The sequence below is a fragment of the Oreochromis niloticus genome, linkage group LG10, assembly GCF_001858045.2.
Source record: "Oreochromis niloticus isolate F11D_XX linkage group LG10, O_niloticus_UMD_NMBU, whole genome shotgun sequence".
NCBI classification, from domain to species: Eukaryota; Metazoa; Chordata; class Actinopteri; order Cichliformes; family Cichlidae; genus Oreochromis; species Oreochromis niloticus.
In genome coordinates this window covers 20,350,384-20,372,716 of record NC_031975.2, presented here as the reverse complement: position 1 = coordinate 20,372,716, position 22,333 = coordinate 20,350,384, and the positions used below count along the sequence as shown (strand labels likewise).

The 22,333-nt window shown below is 41.0% G+C and overlaps 1 long non-coding RNA gene across 1 annotated transcript; it reads right to left on the bottom strand.

Annotated features, from left to right (window-relative positions):
* Positions 1–4,941: 4,941 nt before the first annotated feature.
* Positions 4,942–14,596, bottom strand: LOC102079930 (uncharacterized). The gene is made up of 5 exons (XR_001224568.3): positions 14,516–14,596; positions 14,148–14,249; positions 9,540–9,767; positions 7,361–7,758; positions 4,942–7,220 (listed from the first exon to the last, which is right to left on the bottom strand). It is a non-coding gene; the product is annotated as an uncharacterized LOC102079930 (long non-coding RNA).
* Between the last annotated feature and the right edge of the window lie 7,737 nt (positions 14,597–22,333).

Genomic DNA, 22,333 nt, shown 5'->3' with positions numbered 1-22,333 from the left:
GTCTGAGCACCAATGTAGAAAGCAGAAGTTTGAACTGTTTGCTTGTCTGGTGCATTTAGTGTGCACATCCAGCAAATGCACATTAGGGTCAAACTATGCAATGCTTATATAATTAATTTTTTTTTTATATAAAAACAAATCACAACAACAGTCACTTCAAGGTGCTTTATACTGTAAGTTAAAGTCCCTACAGTAATACAGAGAGGGCTTGATCAAACAACCCCCTTTAAGCAAGCACTTGGCGACAGTGGGAAGGAAAAACTCCAGTTAATCCATTTAGAAAGCTCTGCACACCTGAATCAATGACATGTGGCTAGGAGGAAAGAAATATTACAAAAAAAAATGTACATGTATATAGATTATGACCTCACACTCTCGCCATTATTTTTAATGAAATATGTTTCAGTCCAAGCTACCTTTGTTAGGTACAGTAAAACACAATCACACAGCAATATATATTACCATTCACCAAGGCAGAATGCAATCCACCACTTAGGAAATACTGACTATCAGACACAAACTGGACTCAAAAACAACAGTAGTTTTTGTGATTGATTCTCTAAAAGCCAAAAGGAAAGAAAAGCAAACACCTATTTGTAACATTTATCAGTAACATCCAGATCCATTAAACATTCTAAAACATCATTTAAAAATTAGTTATTTCTATTGCGAAATGCTTTCTTTCTTCCAGTCAATGATGTGCAATACTATGAGAATGCAAACGACATCAAAATCTATTAGTCTAGTACAATAATCCCTACAAAATAGGATCATATGAGAAACTGCAACAAACTAAGCAGAAGTTCATCGTTTGATCCTGTGGGTGACAAAGTCTGCAAAGTAAACATCTAGAAAGCCTCTCTTCTCTTCAATAATAAATCATGGTCTCCTCTAGGTGGTGCTGAAACGTCTTTAATACCACAAAGTCATAAAGATGCTATATCATATTTCATATAATTAAAGTGGGCTGCTACTGGATAGTCGCTATCAAGCTGGCGAATCGCACTTTTATGTTCAATTTTCTAATAGTTTTACCTATATGTGCTGCACATGTGATCACACTCCTTATTGGAAACTTTACCTGTGTGTGGATGACAGAAATACATTGTTTTACTAGTGCTGTGACACTGGGTGCACACTGGTAATTTAGTTAGAGATGAAAAAGTTCATTACAGTACAATTAAAAAACATCCGAACAAGCATGGTCTGTTTGGAACGGCTGGCAATGAAAACCTCTTCTCTCAAAAAATAACATGGCAGCACAGCTTAGGTGCAAAGTTGTATCCGAGTGAACCACAAAACCTCTGGAACAATGTGCTTTGGACTGATAAGACCAACGTGTGGACGTTTGGTCATGAGTGCCGCATTTTGTGAAAGCCAAACACAGCATGTCAGCACGGTGGAGGAGCGGTGATGATTTTGGCTTGTTTTGGAGCTACATGGCCTGGTCATCTTGCAGTCACAGAGTCCACCATGAGCTCCTTTGTATACCAAAGTATTCTAGTCAAATGTGAGGCCATCCGTCTGTCAGCTAAACTGGATCATGCAACAGGACAAATGTCCCAAGCACAGTAGCAAATCTACAACAGAAGGACTGAAAAAGAAAAAAAATCAAGGCATTGCAATAGCCCAGTCAAAGTCCAGACCTTAACCTTAAGAGAGAACCTCAATGAACTGAACCAACACTGCTAATAACACTGACAGACAATGTGAGAAACTGATAAAGTCAGACAGAACAGTTATTTCAAGTTGTTGCTGCTAAAAGTGTTTCTACAAGTTGCTGAGTCATGGGTGGAATTAGTTTTCACAGGACTGTACAGAGTCTTTTTTACAGTCGATGCGCTGTTAGTGGATACAAATATTGAAACTAAATTACATTGGATCCTTTTTTTTTATCCAGTCATTATTGTGGAGTTCACACCTTTTTATCCAGCCACATAGAGAGGAAACCGTGCTTGCCACAAAGTTTAGTTACTGACACGAGGTGTACATTTAGCTGTGCTAAATTTAGCATACGAGACATGTGTGCACAAGAAACAAGATGATTTACTGGCGGTGGCTAATTATACATGTCAGCAGTGTTTTCCCTTGCAGCTGAACAGGAAGTGAAGGTCACCCCACCTGGAAGACATGTCACATCAACTGAAACAGACGTTGGCTTTTACTGGAAACCGTAAATGTCGCACAGTGTCACATTATCTCTCAGGCCGCCCCCCAACCCGACCCCACCCAACGGCTGGATATTGACTGGCCTCCAGTGGGTCTCAGCTGACTCGACACTGGCTCCATTCAGATCCTTTTCACAGCTCTCAAAAGGAAAATATCACTTAATCTTTTATTATTATTTTTTTTACAGCATGCAAATAATCTATGCCACCAGGAGTAGAACACGGAAGTTTAGTTAACAGCCTTCGGGGTGTGCTTTGCCTCATGGCAGGTAGCCCATGCCATTTTTGAGGAGTAATTGTTAAACAATTTCAGATTTAATGATACCAAGTTTTGAATTTGACACAAGTGTACCACCTACTGCTAAATGTTGTCGACATTTTTCAGCAAAAGTTTATCTTCCCTCTGAAAACTGATTTACCCTGCTGTTTACCTCTGTCTTGACGCACCACTGGTTCTTTTTGGAAATCTTATTTCCTGAAGTAATTTTTTTTTCTTTTGCAGTGTACACATTGTTAAATAAAAACAGCTGGCACTCCGAAAATACAGACGTTCTGTGGCTCTGTGCTGAAAATGAGGACTTTAAACTGTATCAGCTTTACAAAACATAGTACTTAAGTAATTCAAGATATTGTGTTTCTTTCTAAGAAGGAGGAAAAAAGGAAGGGAGGGGGGGTGGACAAAAGGGCAAAGGTCATAAACCAGACCTTCAGCACTGGTCCGCTGAATCCCCACGTCACCAAATGACCTTGGATAAACAAACTTCCCTTTGCCAGGTGCAGATAGTTTAACTGTTGACAGTGTTTTAGCTGCAAATCCCCACAAAGCACACAAACAGCAAAACTTCCCTGTCGTCCACTTTGTGCCTCAGTCCACTCGAAACACCCTGTAATGTCATTCTTCCTGTGCTCCAGCAGGGTCACCCAGTGCAGGTGTTCTTGTTATCCAGATGTCATTCATAAAATAACTCTATTGTGCCAAGACCTGTCCGTGTCTTGTCAGCTGCCGTCGATTTACAGAGACGGAAGTATTTCTTGGAGTAATGGATGGGAATTATGTGTGCTAGCCAAGCGGCTGTGCAGCTTGCATGTTTTAGCTATCAAAAGATAAGAGGAGTCTTTATGATTTACAGAGAGTGTGTGGGAGTGAGCCATCTTTCCAAAAGGACATGCTTTACTTTTCTGGTTTCTGTAAGGTTGATTTTTTTTTCTTCTTTTTTAAAAAAAGTTTTCATTTACATGATGAGGAGCCTGAAACAGGGAGTTTTCAGAAGCTTTGTCTACCAGCTGAATTTTGATTACCTCTACACAGCTGTTTCGATGATCTCAGCAAGACTAGAAACAGTGAACCAAGTACTTCAGCAGAAACAGATCAATTTACACTAACTGGACACTTTACTAATAGTAGGTAGAACCGTGTTTTTCTTTCTAAATGGCCTTAATTCTTCGTCCTATAGATTCAACAAAGTGCCGGAAGCATTCCTCAGAGATTTTGGTCCACACTGGTTGCAAAGATTGGTCATTTTACCCTAACCTGTGGCATCAACAAGCCATTTTTATTTATGGACCTGGTGCTCACTGGATACTTTCTCTTTTTTTTGGACCATTCTCTGTGAAGCCTTCAGTTGTCTTGACCAGGTCGACATGATCTACAAATGCACTGAGTTCTAGTCATGTGATTGGCCGATTAGGCATTTGCATTAAAAAAGAAGTTGAACAGGCGTACTTAAAAAAGTGGCTAGTGAGTGTATAGCACCTTGTAAAATGGCGATATGTTGACATTTGTGTGGTTTAAGCAAAAAAAGAGAAAAGAGGCTTTTTAAAATTTTTGGACAAAGCCAGCCCAATGTTTCCTACAGTTTTCCTTCCTTATACAAAAGTAAAGTTACAGACATTAAAGTTTTAGGCTTTTTCTGTACTCTCATCCTACCTTTGGGCCCTAGAGCAGGGCACTTTCAACCACTCTACTAAAACTGCAATAGCTGTTGCCAAAGTGCGAATCTATTACTACCACATAAAGATAAAATAATAAATTCCCCCACTAAAATCGGAAGCACTAGTTTAAATGATAAAATCAATGAATAATGAGAACATTTGTGTTACTGTCAAAAACATGGGAGGAAATTGTACCCCTGGGTCATATGGAATTGCTTTTCCACACAAATTGGATAAATTAATTAACCGACTGATTCATTTCATTGTCGCAAATGCTAATTCATTTGCAGTGTGGGCACAGAATGAAAAAAAAAAAAAACTGCAAACAAATAAAACCAAAACCAATAAATCACACAAACAGTCCACAGCAAAACGGCATGATATAATGCAGGTAAACAGTAGGCAGATTTAACTTAGTGCAGACAAAAATACAAACACTGATGTGCACTTACAGGTTGGAAGCCCAACGAAAAGCTCACTTAGAGGCCCAACAGCTTTACACTACCTGGACAAATATGCTCTCCTCTGTTAACTGGAACGGGTAAATTTGATATGTTATCTTTAGCAGACGAGACACCAGGAGAAAACATGATTAAGATAAGTTGTTGGCTCTTGCATTGATTTGATCACAACAAACTGACACGCTGCTACAAACTTTTAACATCTTCATTTATTTAAAGCCACAATATCCTGCCAGAGATTCCCCATCACCTTAGACAAACTGCAGTCAGCCGGAGCCTCCTGCTGTCAGTCTGAGTTTCAGATGGGAGGTTCCCAGGATGTGGGGAGGATGTGGGTTGCATCCAAATGATATGTCCTTCTTCTTCCTCTTCCTCGTGTGTGTGTGTGTGTGTGTGTGTGAGAGAGAGAGAGCGACTAGGCCATGGGGGGAGGAGTGTTATCATTGAAGTGTGAGTCATCCTGACCCTCCCCTCCTCTCCCTGCACATTATGTAGCGTGTGTGTGTGTGAGGGAGGGAGGTGCATTTATGTTAAACGGGGATGCTTTGAATGCATCAAAGGAGGCTATGAGAGTGTGTATGATGTATTATTCCGTCCATGTGTATCATGGCGGATGGCGTGAGCATCCCCGCGTGATGTGAGCGTGCAAGGTTGATAAAGCTGAGGTGAGTCATCCACAGGCCAGCATCGCTTGTTACCATGGGTCATGCACAGCAGGTACCCCACCTCTCCATGTGCTTTTTTTTTTTTACTCACCTCTCTTCCTTATCCTCTTCCTCCTCCATCTCCTCCTCTTCTTTTTCCTCTCTGACTCACAGATGACTCCCCACCACCGCCACCGATGACATCATCACCCCCTCCCAAACACTTTGTTGTGGTGAATCATACTGTACGTTGAGATTTTCTCCGCTCGGCTCCTCAGCCAGCCAGCAGGATAGACCCAAATGTTACCCGTTCATTCATGAAATCCTCCTAAAGTCGCTGAAGCGCTCGTCTTTTGATGGCTTCTTCTCATGTTTGTTGCTTGAGTGACATCATCCATTTTAACATTTATACTGTAATGGAATAAAATGACCCTCTGATTATGTTCGGGGAAATATGCTCTGCTTCGGACGCCCATGCGAATGTGCTCGAAATGCCACTTTTTTTTCCCCCTCAAATAATCATCGGCTTGTTTGAAAGCTTGTTCAGTTTTGGAGAAATGTCTCTCTGGGTTAAAAGTACACATTAAGATTAAGAGTAGTCTCTTAACTGAGAATTCTATATCATTTAAGGTATCTTAGGTGGGAGCCAGAATATGTTGCCTCTTTTCCATGTTGATATGAGTGCAGTGGTAAAATGAAGTTCATGTTTCAACACTACCTAGGCATTTTTCATGGCTGCTGTGACTGTGACTCTTATATATTGATTGGTTATACGTTTTACAGGAAATGCACCATTGTTCTTCTGTCACTCAATCAATAATGAATACAATGTGCTGTATATAAAAAAGGCCAGTACACTAAAAAAGTGCTGTCTATGTGTCTAGCCCACCCGATCTCAGCCATTTACCATAAAAATATCATATTCAGATTTCTTTCAGTCGTTAACAGTAATGTATTGTCATCACATCTCCTCCTCTGGTGGAATAACCGACCCTGGTTTCTTCCACAGACTGCTGACAGCTTACGTTCTCCAGATGTTTCTGAATTTTCCGTCACAAAGGGCGAACTCGCCGTGTTGTCTGCGTTGTGTCGTGCCTGTGAATGCCGTGGGTTAATAACACGCGGCCAAATCAGACCCGCAGAGACGAAGCGATTCAGTGACGTCAGGGACGAGAGCGTGAAGTCACCTGACTTCTTTGTCTTCAAACTACTGTATGTATCTGCTCCGCCTGTCGTCTCAAACTACATATGGATGCTCGACAAGGCGGTAGATTACTACATCTATCCTTAAGATGTGAGGTGCCATATAGTTTCTGTTATATTTTATTCCCATTTTTTAAAATTGTAGTTGCTGAACTGGAGAATGTGCTTAACACTGCATCTAATTTCTCTCCTCAGCCACAGTTTTACGCTGCAAGTCAATTTTTTTCCTTCACAATGGGACACCTCTAACACACTTTCTGACAACAGCCTAATTGCTGTAACAAATCACTGCTCTTGGCAGTCTCACTCATATTTGACAGCACATGCTGTAACCATGGCAACAGTAAATCTTCCACAACATGCACTAAAAAGTAATTGTGAAACGAGCTCACATCTGAGGTAAAAACAGTCATTACATCTGGCAAGACTTTTTTTTTTCTCGCCTGCTCTTTGTGGCGATGAATTTCAAACAGATGCCCTGAATCACGTGATATGAATCTATACTATTCAACAAATCTTTTTTAATCTGTTACTGTTACAGTGTTTTAATGAAATGTATGTCATCGTACTGCGTGACGGTTTGTGTGTCCTGGCGTCGTAAGTCCACCTGCCGTCTCTTCCTCGGCTTGCAGGGCTTTTTGTGAATGGAGGCTTGCTGTGCTCAGACAGTAGGATGGATGAATGGGAGGGAGCGGCGGACGAATGAATGAGAGCGATGGAGGGATGTGTGTGGCGAGATAGGGAGAGGTGGAGGCTACGTCACATTACGTTTCCGCAGTGCATCAAGGGAACTAGTCTGTCTGTGACTCATACTGTCAGGATGGGGGGGGAAGGGGGTTGGGGATGGCGAGGGAGAGAGAGAGAGAGAAGGGCAGAGGGAGGAGGAGACAGAGATGAAGAGGATGAGGAAAAGAGAGCGGGAAAGGAGGGGTCTGGTCTTTTTTTGTCCTACCTTTAGCTTTTTTCTTTTCCACTGCTCCATCCCCCATCAGTGATGTAATACAGGTGACCTATTCATCGCAGGGAGGAAGCCTTCCTCGCCTCTCCTCCTCTATCCCGCTCTCATTTTCTCTCTCTCTCTTCCTCTCCTCCCTCACTCTTTGCTCAGCTGACTGACTGAATGCATGAATGAACAGGTCTCTCTCTCTCTCGCTCTCCTTTTAACGAGGTGGGGGAGGGTGACACAGGAAGCTGTGAGGCAGACCAGAGCAGGAGAAGAGGAAAGAAAGAGTGATAAGGAAGAGAGGGAGGAGAGAGAGTTCCCATGGCATCTGAATGGATACATATCGACTGCTGATCTCATCCTTTACGTGTGAAGCCGTCACTATTGTCTGTCTGTCTAGCCGTACCCTATGTGCGTAAGACACAAATGGATGCAGCTCAATTCACTGAGAAATACATGTATATTTTCTGTAACTCTGTCTGACTTGAAAACTTCTTATATCTGCCGGCTTTTATAGAAACTATCACAATTTGTACACACAGCAATGCATCACACAATTTAAAGTGTATGTAGCAGTTCTAGATAAAGATTAAAAACACTGCTACCCCTGTAAATGTGAAACTCTTAGGTGACTTCCTTCTTGAGTTATCGCATTCATAAGATTTTCAGAAAGCTTGACCTATAACCTTGACCTTTGAGGTCGCTGGAATTAGAGCTTGTCCAAGATTTTAAGTAGATGCACCTATGGTATCAGTTTCAAAATCCTATGTCACCTCATTCTTGAGTTATGCATTCACAAGATTATCGAAAACTTGACCTCTGACCTTGACCTTGAGGCCGAGGCCACTGAGATCGTCGTCCAAGGTTTTTTGTACATGCGCATAGGGTATTATTTTGAAAATCCTACAATGCCTCATTCTCGAGTTATCGTATTCACAAACTTGGGTGTCCACAGTACCCCATCACCCTTTCACAGCTGAAGGCTAAAAACCTGTATTTGTTATCAAACTTTACACTGTGACAACTTCCACATGTCACCTAGCCCTATCGAGAGGAAAAGGTTAAAAAAAAAAAAAAAGTGACTTACTACATGGTTATCTGCTGACAGCTCAGAGGTGAGGAACACAGTGAGCTAAATCACCAGAATCAGATTACTTCAATAATCCCAGAGGAAATTATGTAGTCACAGTTGCTCCAAGACATAAAGGACAGTAGTGAACAAGTACTAACAGTATTAAATAATACAATATCTTACAAATAGCTCTAACAGGTAAAGCAGGTTTTTCTCTTACTGGGAATTTAAGCTTCAGTGGGAAATCTTTGCAGTAGATATATAATAATCGCCAAATCTTTACAGTGCCTACAATGTAACGTAGACCAGCGGTCCCCAACCCCCGGGCCTCGGACCGGTACCGGTCCGTGAGTCGTTTGGTACCGGGCCGCGAGAGTTGAGGCTCATGTGTGAAATGTATGGTTTTCAGGGTTTTTATCGGTTTTCAGCGTTATTTTGTTATCGTTTTTATCGTTAACTCGGTTTTCCGGGGTCTTTTCACGTGTGCTATGAATAAATCTTCTTTTTTTAGGAACCGGCACTAGTTTTATTTTGTTGTATTTATCCGCGACACCTTATTGCCGGTCCGTGAAAATATTGTCGGGCATAAACCGGTCCGTGGCGCAAAAAAGGTTGGGGACCGCTGACGTAGACGGTATTTATGCTGGTGCATCACAAGTTAATTACCGAGTTGCTGTGTCCCGGGGTTTTACAGACAGTGCCAGGCGACAGAAAAAAAAATGCTGGGACTTTTTCCGCTCCTGGGTCCTCAACTCTTTGTCGTGGTCAGATTTTTTTCAGGTGCAAATATATTTGTCCCATATTTGTGGCGGGTATAGAAAACCTGCCACTGAAATGTTATTTATGTGTGTCTAATTTTTTTTATTTTTTTTTTTTTTTACAAATTTTCAGTTGAAATTTTGTGTCTCGGAATTTCAGTTTTCTAACTCAACATGCTCAAAACATGAAAAATAGTACAAAAAGGCTAATGTTGCTTACTGTCTTCAGCATTACCCTTCTTTTGAAATCCACTTACACTGCTACCATAAACAGATCCCAAAAAATCAGTTTAATGTTGGATAAAAGTAGCTGCACCAATTTTCCCAGATGAAACAGTTTATCTGAAAAAATACTTACTTTTAATGGACTTGAAGCTCAAACTGGGCTGCACCTTATTGTATCTCAGCAAAACTCAGCAGCTAGGTCTGCTCACTTAAATTTGGATTACTTGGTTGCAGACAGCTGGAGACCCGACTGCCCGGGTCCATGCATGTTTGTCGTGGACGTGTACGTGTAAAGTGTAAAACCAGCTGTAGCCTCTGGGGGCAACATCGTAAACAGCAGGTCTTTGTCTTCTCTCATTTCCTACAAATGCAGACAAACAGAAAAATCTTTTAATAAGGTAAATCAGCTACACACGAATGCTAAAAATTTTGAGACTACATTTCAGTAAAGGACAGACTGTTCCCCTGCACATGACCAAAGCCTTACCCCAAAAGTAGGGATTCTAAGTCCATACCTGCTTACTCTGCCATATAGGCTACATATGTAGGGGTTTGTACGCATGTATGTGTGCCTGTGTGTGTGCACATGCTCATTGCCAGCCATCAGACCCTGGCTGTCTCAGCCTCCACCTTGTATGAGTCAGAGCTGCAGTACAGTGTGGGAGAGGCGGGGATTGGATATCCTGCTGGTGGCTCGTCCACACACTTGCACACACACAGACACACACTTTTGTATTATTATTCATGTGAGTACCGCCAACAATACATTCCCAAACCTTCAGAAGTGAGGACCAGCAAAATATCCACTTTGAGTGTCAAAAACGCCAGCAGTTCCTCATAAAGACAGACGTTCAAGAACAACACAACACATGAAAAACTTCCACACGTATGCAGAAAGACATACAGAGAGCAGCAGCGACATATATGTCTGCATTTAACACAGATAAGGAGACATACAGTGCGCACACATATAGACACATACACAGCATGCTGTCACATCCGGCCCTGCGCTCCACAGTGTGGCCTATAATTAGCTGCCTGCAACGCTGACTGCCTAGAGATGAGATGAGCTAACCAGAGAGAGAAGGAGAGGAAGAAAAGGAGATGAGCTAACCACATGTAGGTAGATGCTGTTTCACTGAGTGAGGAGGAAGAGGATAGACAAAAAATAAAAAATAAAAAAGGGAATGTAACCAGTCAGAGGTGAAACTTCATAAAGTGAGAGCCACCTATGATAGCAGATAGATGGAGCACCCTCAAAGGACATCATCCCAAATCTGTTACAGAACTATGGCTGCACACTCTGAGTGTGGGTGGCCCCAGCAGGGATTAAACGCCAAACCCTAACAATCATTCTCAACTCATTCAGATGTACAAGGCATCCAAATGTGGGATTGAAGATGTGTGCATGGGCGCGCGCATGTGTGTGCATGAGTCTTCCTCGGCACATACTCAGACTGGAGCATTTTTATGAATGGGGCTCCAGCAGCCAGTGCGATAAAGTATGTCACAGCACTATAATGAGAGCTGGGATGGTCTCTTAAGTAGCACAATTTCATCTGTATAACAAAGGCAGGCTTGAGACTCGGCTGTGAATGAATGAGTCAGGATCGACGTAACCCGGCTACATGGGCAGGGGTGGGGGTAGGATGGGCCGGGAGGGGGGGTGAAGGAGAGAGGGAGGGGTTTGTGTATGACTCATACTCTCACTTTTCTCATTGTCACTCCGCTGCAGTAGGATTGGAGAACTTCTGGCCTGCTGTGGGCTCTCCCTCTGCCTCTCAGCTGGATCCACAGCTTCTTCACTACTGCATTTTCACTTTTGTCAATTTCCACATTTTTATAAGAACTGCACATCTCTTCCTGCTTTGACGCAGGTAACGAAGGCGATCCGTACCTCACAAATGCATTGGCTCTGATGGTGGGTCAGTGTTTCACAATTGCATACTGTGCAGCCAAAACTTGTCACAACCCACTGAACTTTTTCCAGTCAGGAAACTAAACATTAATTTTGTATTAATTCATGCTTAAATACATTTGTGGTGCATAAGGCTTCTAGAATGAATACATTTGCTCACCTGTGCAAACATAAAACCACGTCTGCAGTGATATATAAATATTTTTCTCAGTGTGAACCACATTCAGCTTTAATAAAGAATGGGAATGAGCTGATGTGGAAAACACAGCATGCTCAAACTGTGTTAATCACATAAGTTTCCCATACCTGAAAATGTCGCTGCAGCAGCAAACTGTCCAGGAGATGCTGCAGTTTTTTTGTTCAGGTGGTAGGCGTGGTTAGTTTTCAGCCACCGTTTTACCACCAGCAGTTAGTTTCAGTTCAATGATTTGTTGCTAGTAGCAACCACTGCTGGCGCAGTTTGCTGTTTAACTGGCTTTGGCTGTGCCCCAAATCCCCCCCTTGTTTACTCACTACATAAAATATACACAAGACTTTACAGAATACCACATACTTTCCAGCAATCTCTGCAGTTTGATGTGGTACGGCTGTTAAAGATAATCTGCCATCTGATGAATGTCCTTCACGAAAACTCACCTTATTCTTTTTAACCCTACGTCTTATCCTATGAATCTAACAGATAACCTTGATTTTTATATCTAAAAAAACATCATCGCCACCACCACCACCACAAAAACACACGTATCCGATAATTCTATAGATGTTGTATGCCTCTCGTCCAATAACATCCAGCTTGAAAGAAAGAGTTTCCCTGGACTGCTGTTGGGGTGGAAAAAGTCATCCACCTCTTAATCGTGAAATGGTTTTTGCTGTCAGAACAGGGACACAACATCGCCTTCATAATGACGTTTGGTGGGTTACTCATTGTCATTTTGTGCCATCAAGCTCAGCTATTGAGCTGTGCAGTGGTCTCGGTTTAACCAGATTGGTCAAAACCGACATGCTCATGAGTGTGCAGCTGACAAATCTGCAAGAACTGCATGACGCTATTGTGTCAATATGGACCAAAATCTCTGAGAAATGCGGATCTCATTAGTTTGTTTGCAAGACATTAACAGCATGTAGTGTAGCCATTCAGTCATAGAGTAATGGAATAAAATAGAAAAGTGAAAAATTTAAACCTTCTTCCTTAAAATCAGCAGAACACAAAGAGATGAGAAACCCAAATGCTGGACTACAGTGAGAAACAGTGACATGACCTCATAATGATAAGTATGGATAAAGAAGCAGACAGATAAAAGTCAAATAACCCCTTTGAGATGATTTTGCAGCCGAAAGCTTAATTTACTGTCAGAGGAAGAGCTCCGTGAAAAAGAACAGGACATACATTTTTCAAAATAAAACACCTGGAAAGTGGTTTAAATTATGAAAGGTTCCTCAAAAGTGATCATATTGCCTGCACAATACTGGGTAACAACAACATGCAGCCCCAGTTTGATTTAACTCTTTTTAAGACACCTGTTAGGAACAGCTCAGACCTGTATTTATTTCAAGTGTGCTCATGGCAAAGATGACGCAAACTACGTAAATCTGATCAGTGAACACACATACATACACACGTTTTGCTAACCTGATATTTTAGTCAGCTGCTAAAGTACACAAATCCAGGAAGCAAACCTCAACACAGCGATTTACCAATACGTTTGCTGTCATTTTAAAAATCCCCCAGCTATGCAGAAAATTACATCACACCGGGTCTGTCTTCATAACTTGTGCAACGATTTAGAAACTCATTTGAAATGCAACATCTAAATAAAAAACACACGTCTCAGGATGATCTCGTGTGATAAATCACGAGGAAGTAATTCATTCATGATTAGTGCTCCACTTTATAGTTCCCTTGAGCAGCTTTCTATCACTGTTTTTATTATTTTACCTCCCGAGAAGTTTTGACAAATTCACTTTCCAGTCCAAGAGACACAACGTGTGAAGATCTTGCTGGGAATGGAGCTGGTGTGACTAAGAGTGAACCAAAACAAAGCACTTAAAGATAATCTTTGTTTTTTATGAGCTCATCTCTGTATTTGTAGACTGTTGTTGAAATAGTCACCAAACCTGACTTATTAACGACTGTGATTTATTACTTAAAACTTCTGTAAGAATACTCAGCAGAATTAGCTTTCTTCCCATCAGGCCAAAACCTGAGTGTGGTATTTATTACTGACTAAAAAACAAAACTAAATAAGTTTCAACATGAAAGCAATTTCAGCTTTAATCCTTTGTATTAGATGGATGGAAAGATTATTCCGCTTTCATTAAATGTTTTGCATTTAATGATTAAAAGGAAACTACATCAAAGATGGTCCAAAAAATTGAATTGCACGTGTCTGATATGGTTTTAAAGATGCATTTCTGTTTTTAATAACCTAAACTGCCGAGATCTCATTGTGACTGACCCCAAGCAGCAACTTATGCTGGTGGTATTACAGCTTTGCACCTGTGTACGTAATTGTACCACAATTTAGCTACTAAAACCAAAAAAATATGTTGTCCCGTGGGGAAAAAAGGTGTACTCCATTGACATTTTGTAGTAATAACAGTAGAGAAGAGCATGCTTCACCTACCTCTCATTTTGCTTTAGTTTATATGAAAAATAGTAACGTTTATTTTCTTACTTTTCCTAAGTAGGTGCTACTTTTATGAGCTGACAGGTCAGCTGCTGACAGATGTGAGGGGTCACAGGAACAGCAAGTCATTGTGAAGCAATGACCAGAGGAAGCGAGGAAGAGGAGAATAGAGGTAATGAAGGTGTAATTTGCTAACCATCTGTGAGGTGCCTGGTTGCCCTGGGGGTTTCCTCTTCTCCGGAACTTCCCCTCCGCAGGGGTACAGGTGCTGGAGAGAAGAGGAGGTGGTGAGAGGCGGCTGGTAAAGTGGAAAGGAAGGGGTGATGCAGGAAACGTAAGGGGGAGAAGGGAGGAGGGTGAGAAGGACAGATGGATTAATCAGACAAGCAACAAAACAAAGACAGAGGAAATAGATTCTTATTAGATTATTTGGAAGGAAAAAAAGACAACAGGAAAGTTAAGGGCACTTAAGAGGTTTAATGTAAGCCTCTCTTTCATTTCTTTAAAAAAAATACCCAAAGGTATTTTGAAATTTTCATATATTTTATAACACGACTGAAGTACCTTTCAAATCTTGTAGAAGGTATTGTGGTGAAGACAGAAAACAATTACTAAGTTTCTCCATCTGTAACTGCCAACTTTCTAAAATTCTAACTCATCCCCCTCACATCTTCTCCTTCTGCTTATCCCACAACATCAACCCTTTTTATTTAATAGAGATGATGCATTTTAACATAGTTCCCGTGCAGAGCAGGAAACTGATGTGCTGTTAGTATCAGCTTTTGCTAATTTAGCGATTAGCTATTTAATTAGCTATGGCTTGCCCCTAGTTGAGCTTTTACTTCTACAGTGCACAGATAAGGGTTTACAGGATCCCATTACCAAACAAACGAACAAACAAAAAAGCAATAGGCCAGAGAAAAACGAGTGGATGGAATGTTATGAGTGGCTACTGGCAGTGGCTGTGAAGTCAACTGGCTAGAGAGCAAGGCTAGAGACAAAGTCAGCAAGCCCCTGGTAACCACCAGTCACTAGGGAAAAATAGGTATTCTACAACCAGTTGGCAAGTACTCATGGGAAGCTGCTTGCTGTTGCTGGTTGAAATGGTTGCAGAGTAGTATGTGGTGGTGCACTGGAAAAACTCCTTGCTATTGCTGTAGTTGCCTGTAGTTTGTATGGATAACACTGAATCCTCTGCACACTCGCTAAGTATTTGTTAAGCGTTAGAGAAACTGTGAAGAGCGCAGTGGAAACCAGAAACGGAGATCACGTGCTTTCAAATTAAAAGTTGCATTTTTTAAATCAGTTGGTGTCAGCGGTAAGGTACAGCTTTGGAGGCAGAAGGTCTCCATTTCCAGTATGTATTTTTTTCAAGTTTGACTATTTCTTGTTGGTAGTTAGCGTGTTTTCAGAAAAGCTTGGCATCTTTTATACAAACTATGGGTGATCACAAGGAGGTTTTTGATTCAGAACTGTATGTGCGACTGATTTCAACCAGCAACAGGCAGCAACCTTTCACCAGCTGGTTGGAGAACACGCATTTTCCCCTTGCGAGTGGCAGTTGCCAATGGGTTGCCAACTGGTTTCTAGGCTTGTGTGCCTGAGGGCTTAGCTGTACATATATGAGTGCATAAAGCTGGTAGCTATCCTCTGGGTATAAACTGATTAAAAAATAGAGGGATAAGAACTGATTCTTCAGGAATTAAATGTTTTTAAGTGGAGAGTACTTTTAGATTATTTAGGTATAAGTATGTCATGGCTGACAGTGTCTGTTTCCGATCAAAGAACACTGTTTCCACAAAGCAAACAAACAACACAGTTTCTGTAGAATAATTTGGTCTGAAACCACTTTGTTACAATCATCGGTGTAAACCTGACCCCAATATTTTACTTGCTGTTCGAAATGCTAAGTGTTTCTCAGGGGGACTCACTGCAGCAAAAGCAACAGCAGCTAAGCATGCACAAACCAAAACCACTGAAACTTAACTAACATGAACAAAATTAAAAGGAAGCAATCTGTTGAGACTGAAAATTGAACCTCACCTCATTTTATATCCGCCTGAGTTCTTGTTTTGCAGTTTTCCTTTTCCTTTACCACACCATTGAATGTTTAACTCAGTTCACACCACCTGCACATCTGAAATGCTTATTCCCAAAACTCTGTTTTTAAGCAGATTTAGTTGCTACTAAGTATTTTGTATCTTTTGTCATCCTCCCTGCCCTATAACCCCATCTCACCCTATAAATTCCTCATTTCCCATTGAACATGCAGGCAGCTGGAGGTGGTGGTAGTGATGGTGGCTGGGCTCCTTCCTGCTTTGAAGCACTCCAGTCAGCCGTGTTGCCTCTGACTGGCTCTCTCTGAGGGGCATATAATGGCTTTAAGACGCCCTAGCTTCCTCGATAATGACTGCTTCCTCTGCTCTTGGCCTGGCAGGCTGGCTCGCTGGCTGACTTGCTGGATGTGTGGGTGGCTGGCTGGCCACCTGACAAACTGACCAATGCTCAGTTCACATCTGCAGTATTATAACTTAACTACACTAACCGAACAGAGGGAGGGTCTGATCAAACCTAATGAAGTTCTGTGTATCCTGTATATCAATGTGTATAAATCAGTTTGTTAAAAAATCAGCCTCTATTAATATTACAAAACAATCAGGCAGCAACCAAGTTGTTTGTGTTGCTCTGTAGTTGTTTGCAGATTATTAAATGAGTAAATATCAGCTGTTGTCTTGCTGGTTAACTGAGGGAATGGATAGTTGGTTTAATGCCTGGCTCTTTGACTGACTGGGATGGTTATAAGCTGGCTCCTTAAGTAGCTGACTTATTGGCTCAGGAATGCAGCAGGTGGCTCAAAATCTGAATGGGTTTTGCGGTTATGTGTGTGTGTGTGCGTGTGCACATGTGTGAGTTTTGTGTGTATGGGTTTGTGCCTGAGTGCGTGTTTTTTTCCCATGGTTGAAACCATTGAGCTTGTCTGCAGGCCCTCAGATTTCTTCTCTAATCTGGCATGTTTCACATTCCCAATTTCCTCTGCTGATGCATGCCTCCTCTGCTGTTTGTTCAATGGGAGACTGTAAAGGGGAAGGAATGACAACTGCCTGTCTTTCCAACTCTCGGTCTCTCTCTGCTGAAGCTGTTCCTGTTTTCACACAGTCAGATTAGGTGAGGCATGAGCTCCTGCTCGTCCACCACGTCCGTAACACTAACATGCAATGGAAAACTTTGCTGCACTTCTTACTGCTGCTTAATAGTCAGCTAAGATATTAATCTCAGAATGCATTTGGCAAAATAAATCAGTCATATGTTAATGTAATTTACAAAAGAGAGTGTTTTCTCCTATAGTATATTAATGGAAAAACATTAACTTAAAAAAAATATGGTCTGTTTGTGGTACAATGAAAGCTGGAATCCACCCACATAACAAGTATTCATGCAGACACGCACACACACACACACACACACACACACACACACACACACACATATAGAGCCACTTGATCATTAGGTAAACAAAGGGCAGCGGAAGCTAGGGAACACTCTATCAGCAGGTTATCTACAGTACTGTTGACTCTACTATCCCTTATCTATTACATGAACTCTATACTTTCACATAAGCATGCTCCAGGTATGTGTGCGTTCCACATTTGGATAAACACTCACATGCTATAAGAGTGTATATATGTTACCCCGTGTGTTTCCATCTGGTTTAACAGTTGAATATGTGCGCGACAGTATGTATTTGTATGTGTATGGTTTTCAGAGTGGGAGGGTTTGTGAGCGTGTGTGTTTTGCTGAGGTCGAGAGGAAACAGCAGGACAAGTGAATGTGACACCAGCATTTTCTGATGCAACACCATGGCTGGATTCGCTGTGTTTGTGTAACACATTTTCATATCTATTACTTTGCCTATGAAGCTGAATTGCACTTATATGGTTAAGCACTAGATATATTTAAAGTATTTTCTTGATTAATGTTGATATGCTCTGGAGTGATACAGAACCTTTCACTCTCTCTCAGTCCTGTTCAGACAGGATTAGTGTTTGCACAGACAGCTATTCTTTCCCATAAAGACAAGCAACCCATCCTAGTTGGATCATATAAAAGCTGGATATAACTAGTGAGTTTAAAAAGAAAGCACTACCCGAAACTTGCGTTATTTTTAATGACCTGCGGGGGGCGACTCCTCTGGTTGCAAAAAGAAGTCCAACTAAGATTGCACTGAGATTATGCAGACAAGTGGTTACTAACCACATGAGCTTACCCTATCTGTTTGGATGTGTGACAATCGTGGTGACAATGTATCAAATGAGTCGCCCCTACCAGTCACGGTCTATTAACCACTGGTGAGTATTATTATAATGAGTATTATCCAACTGGTTGCAAGGGGTTGCTGGAGGTTGATGGCAGATTTAGGGAAAATGATTGCTGAAGTCATTACCACAGATGCTAGTATCACTTCCAATATAGCGGACAACTCTTGACCGATGTGCGCATAACGTCATGAGAAACCTCATGTGATGTGTATGAGAAAATTACTTCTCACTTAATTTATTACCTCAGTAAATACTTTCTTACATGCAGTGTTGGGAAGGTTACTTTTAAAATGTATTCCACTACAGATTACAGAATACATGCCCCAAAATGTATTTTGTAACGTATTCCATTACGTTACTCAATGAGAGTAACGTATTCTGAATACTTTGGATTACTTAATATATTATCATGCTTTTTACAACTACATGAATGTGCTATTGCTGTGTCATTTATTACTATTACTGAAGGCTACTCGCCATACCAATACCGACTAGATTTTTAAATCTTAATGTAAAATGAGTAACAGTAGGGTGGTAAGGCGGCACTTTTTGCAGCGATCTCATATAGAAAACTATTCCGCGTGTATATAAAACAGGTCCACGGCTCCGAACCGTAAAGGGACCTCTGGCTAATACGTCGGGCTCCGTGTCGGGCTGGTAGCTGAAAACTAGCTTGAAAGGCTGCTTCAACAGAACTTATTGTTTGGGAGGAAAACATGAACACAGTGTACAGCCGAGTGCCTCGTCAGGCGCTCTTTTTGGCTGCAGTGGTTATTATTATATTTACATGCTTCATAAATGCTATGCCTGTAACACTCTGCCTATTGCCTTCATATTAAATCATTTTTTGAATAATACTTTTAAAAAATATTTCTTCACGTCATTATGCAGCGCAAGTAGGGGTGACATTGGCCGCAAGATTAGGACACAGGCATTAGAGTCTCTTAATGCGTGTTTTGTTTGGGTTTCCACTAGCGTGGAATTACCAAAAATAGAGAGGGGACAGCCTAACATGTGAAACAGGAAAAGACCGCCGCGTGATCCCTTTATTTCAACACAGTAACTGTATTCTGAATACCACCTTTTTAAACGGTAACTGTATACAGTTACTCATATTTTGTATTTTAAATACGTAACGCCGGTACATGTATTCCGTTACTCCCCAACACTGCTTACATGTCTATGGTTTATGCGGTACAAATGTTGGTTTCTAGTCCTTCTAATAAAAAATTTTTGGGGGTGATTTATGGTCACACTTCGGCTACAAACCTGGGTATTCTTGAGTCAACAGGTACCTTAGGATTCACAGACATGTTGCATGCAATGTTCTTAGCTTCTCACCCAGAGCAAACCTGCCCTTGTTTAATAATACTAGGATGGCGATATACGCCAAATACCTCCTGAATGTGAAATTGAGATGCAAACCAGAAACAAAGAATGCCTACTTTTAAAGTAAAAGTTAGGCCTTACCACTGCAAATAATAGATTTTAATTTGAAGATGAATAGTATCCTTTTCTGTTTTGCTTTGCACTTTTTACAGTTTCACTACTGCTTGGTGAGTAGTTGGCAAGTGTTTGCAGACAATTCTGTCCTCACCGCAAAACCACAGACAATCTGCTAGTGGCTAAAGCTAGCACATCTTTGCAACCAATTTCAGCTAACAACGTCAGGAACCACATACCAACCAGTCAGAGATTACACTTTTTTAGCTAGCGACCTGGGGTTATCAGGACGTAGATGCTAACTAGGGGTAGTACAATAACAGATCCTGTATAAAACAGTAATTTGTTCATTTGTTTACCCATCTACCTGTATGATTTAGTTTTTGCTAACAAAAATTTTGCTCTTCCTTTATTTTATAAATTTAGTTTCAGTCATAATTTCACCTTTAAAAATAGCGCATTCCCTTTTTTGTTATAGTGGCTGACAAAATGAAAAATATTGTGAACTGAAAGAAAATTAACTCTCAACATCAGCGACATCACATTTCACATTTAAATATGAAGAAAAAACAGTAATGTAATGCTGTTGTAATGCTGAGGTAAGTCGTGTCTTGGCTGTAGTGTCGAATTTACTAGACACGTGTTGTGATAAAATCATGAAACAAGCTTTAAATTTCCTTTAAAACTACCTGACAGATTTCAGTGTAGGTGAAGTATACTTCCTGTTATTTTCCAAAAAATCACACCCTGGTATCCTGCAAAATAACCGTAAGTCTAATATCTGATACGTAGCCATGTACTGTGCACTAGCTGCGCAGTTTGCTTAGTGATATACCAGGAAGTGATGACATGCAGGTCTTTCAAGGATATCCCAAAGTGAACCCAAATACACCAGAATTTATCAGATGTTTGCTGAAAGTACTGTGTCAACCTTTCCTAGGACAGATTATCAGCAAGGGTTTGCTAGATTATAGGATAACAAACTGGGTCAGGCTTCGTTTTTTTGTAATCTAATAAATGCAATCGATAGCCTACATATTCTGTACCGTATCTCCCAGACTCACCAGTAATTTGGAAGACAAGAATTCACTGTGTATTTCTGGCCACATGTCAGTTGCATAAAATCAAGCTTAAATCAAACTTTAACAATCTTAACACAAGACAGTCTCCTTTCTGTTTGTTAAACCAGACAGTGCCCTCTCCTTTTTTATTCACCTCACTTTGTGTGTCCTCTCGCTCGCTAACCCTCCTTCTCTTTCTCCGTCCCATCCTCCATGCTAAATGAGAACCAGACGTTCAGCAGACCTAATCAAGATGTCCTCAGCTGAATGAGCCTTATTATGGGATGGGTAAACAGAGAGATCCGATGCTGCTGGGGGATAAAGTCCCCGGATAAACCAGAGTTGATTGAGAGCAATGATACTGACAACGCACAGTGAACACTTGTCAGTTGCAACTAACGTCTGTTGATGTTTAAGGAGGAGAAGAAGACCTTTTCAGGACTTCAGAAGCATCAATGTATTCATGTGATAATAAGTGGTTTTGATGGTTTCATCTTCAGCTGGATGTGGTCAAATCATTGCATTATATGGCTTCAAACACAGCTCTGGGAGTGTGTTGTTATTCTCTTGAATTATCCTTGGGATTTCTAGAGCAGTTTGTGGAGGGCTACAGCTTCCTGTTGATTGCTGATTTGAGTGGCCCTGCTATAAACTCTAGACTGTGCTTGTTTTGTCTTTAATGACGGGAGGCCATTCAGACTAACCTGTACATAAAGGTTGGCAGTAAAAAGCTGCCTGTCGACCCTGCTGAGTGTGAACCGCGGACTGGATTCCTGGTTGCATATGTCAAATTCTCAGCATCTACAGGAGTCGATTTCCAAAATGTCTTCTGCAGACAAAATGGCCTATGTCAGAAAACAAGTAAAGGTTCAGGCTGTGAGTCAGGCTGTTGTCAGCAAAGCAGTTTTCCCCAACGGTAACATGACATGACCTCATATAGTGTCTGCTGTGTTGTAATTACTGCTTCAGATACTAGTAATAGAACTTTTCCAAGAGTTTTACCTGTTAACTAAAATGGAAAACAGATTGTGTCAATACTAAAGTACGGTGGCCCTGAGAGGTCAAATGCACTGCAACTTAAGAAAACACCAGCAAGTAGAAAAAAGCACATAAAACCCAATGGAAGTGGTTTACGGTAGACAGAAACACGACAGAACAGCTGCGGTAAACTAATACGAAACAATACCAAAGTCTGAGTGCAGTCGTCGTGTTTTAGTTTCTGTCACTTCTGCAGCTGTGCTGTCACATTATCGTCTCCCCAAAATCACTTCCGTTGTGTTTTGTAAGCTTTGTTTGTCTGTTTGTCAGCTTCATTCAATTTCCGTTGGGTTTCATGTATTTTTGCTGCGTTTTCCTACGTTGTCTTAAATGTTCTTAAGTGTGTTTGACCTTTTCAGTGAGTATTTCATTAAAGGGTATTAGTGAGACAGTCAAAACAATTTATCTATACATTCTTGTTCATGGACACAAATTAAAGGATAAGATTTTCAGGATAAGAAAACCCTCAAAATGATTTCTTTGCAGCCTGTTTCAAATTTTTTGATTGATCCAATTTCTACACT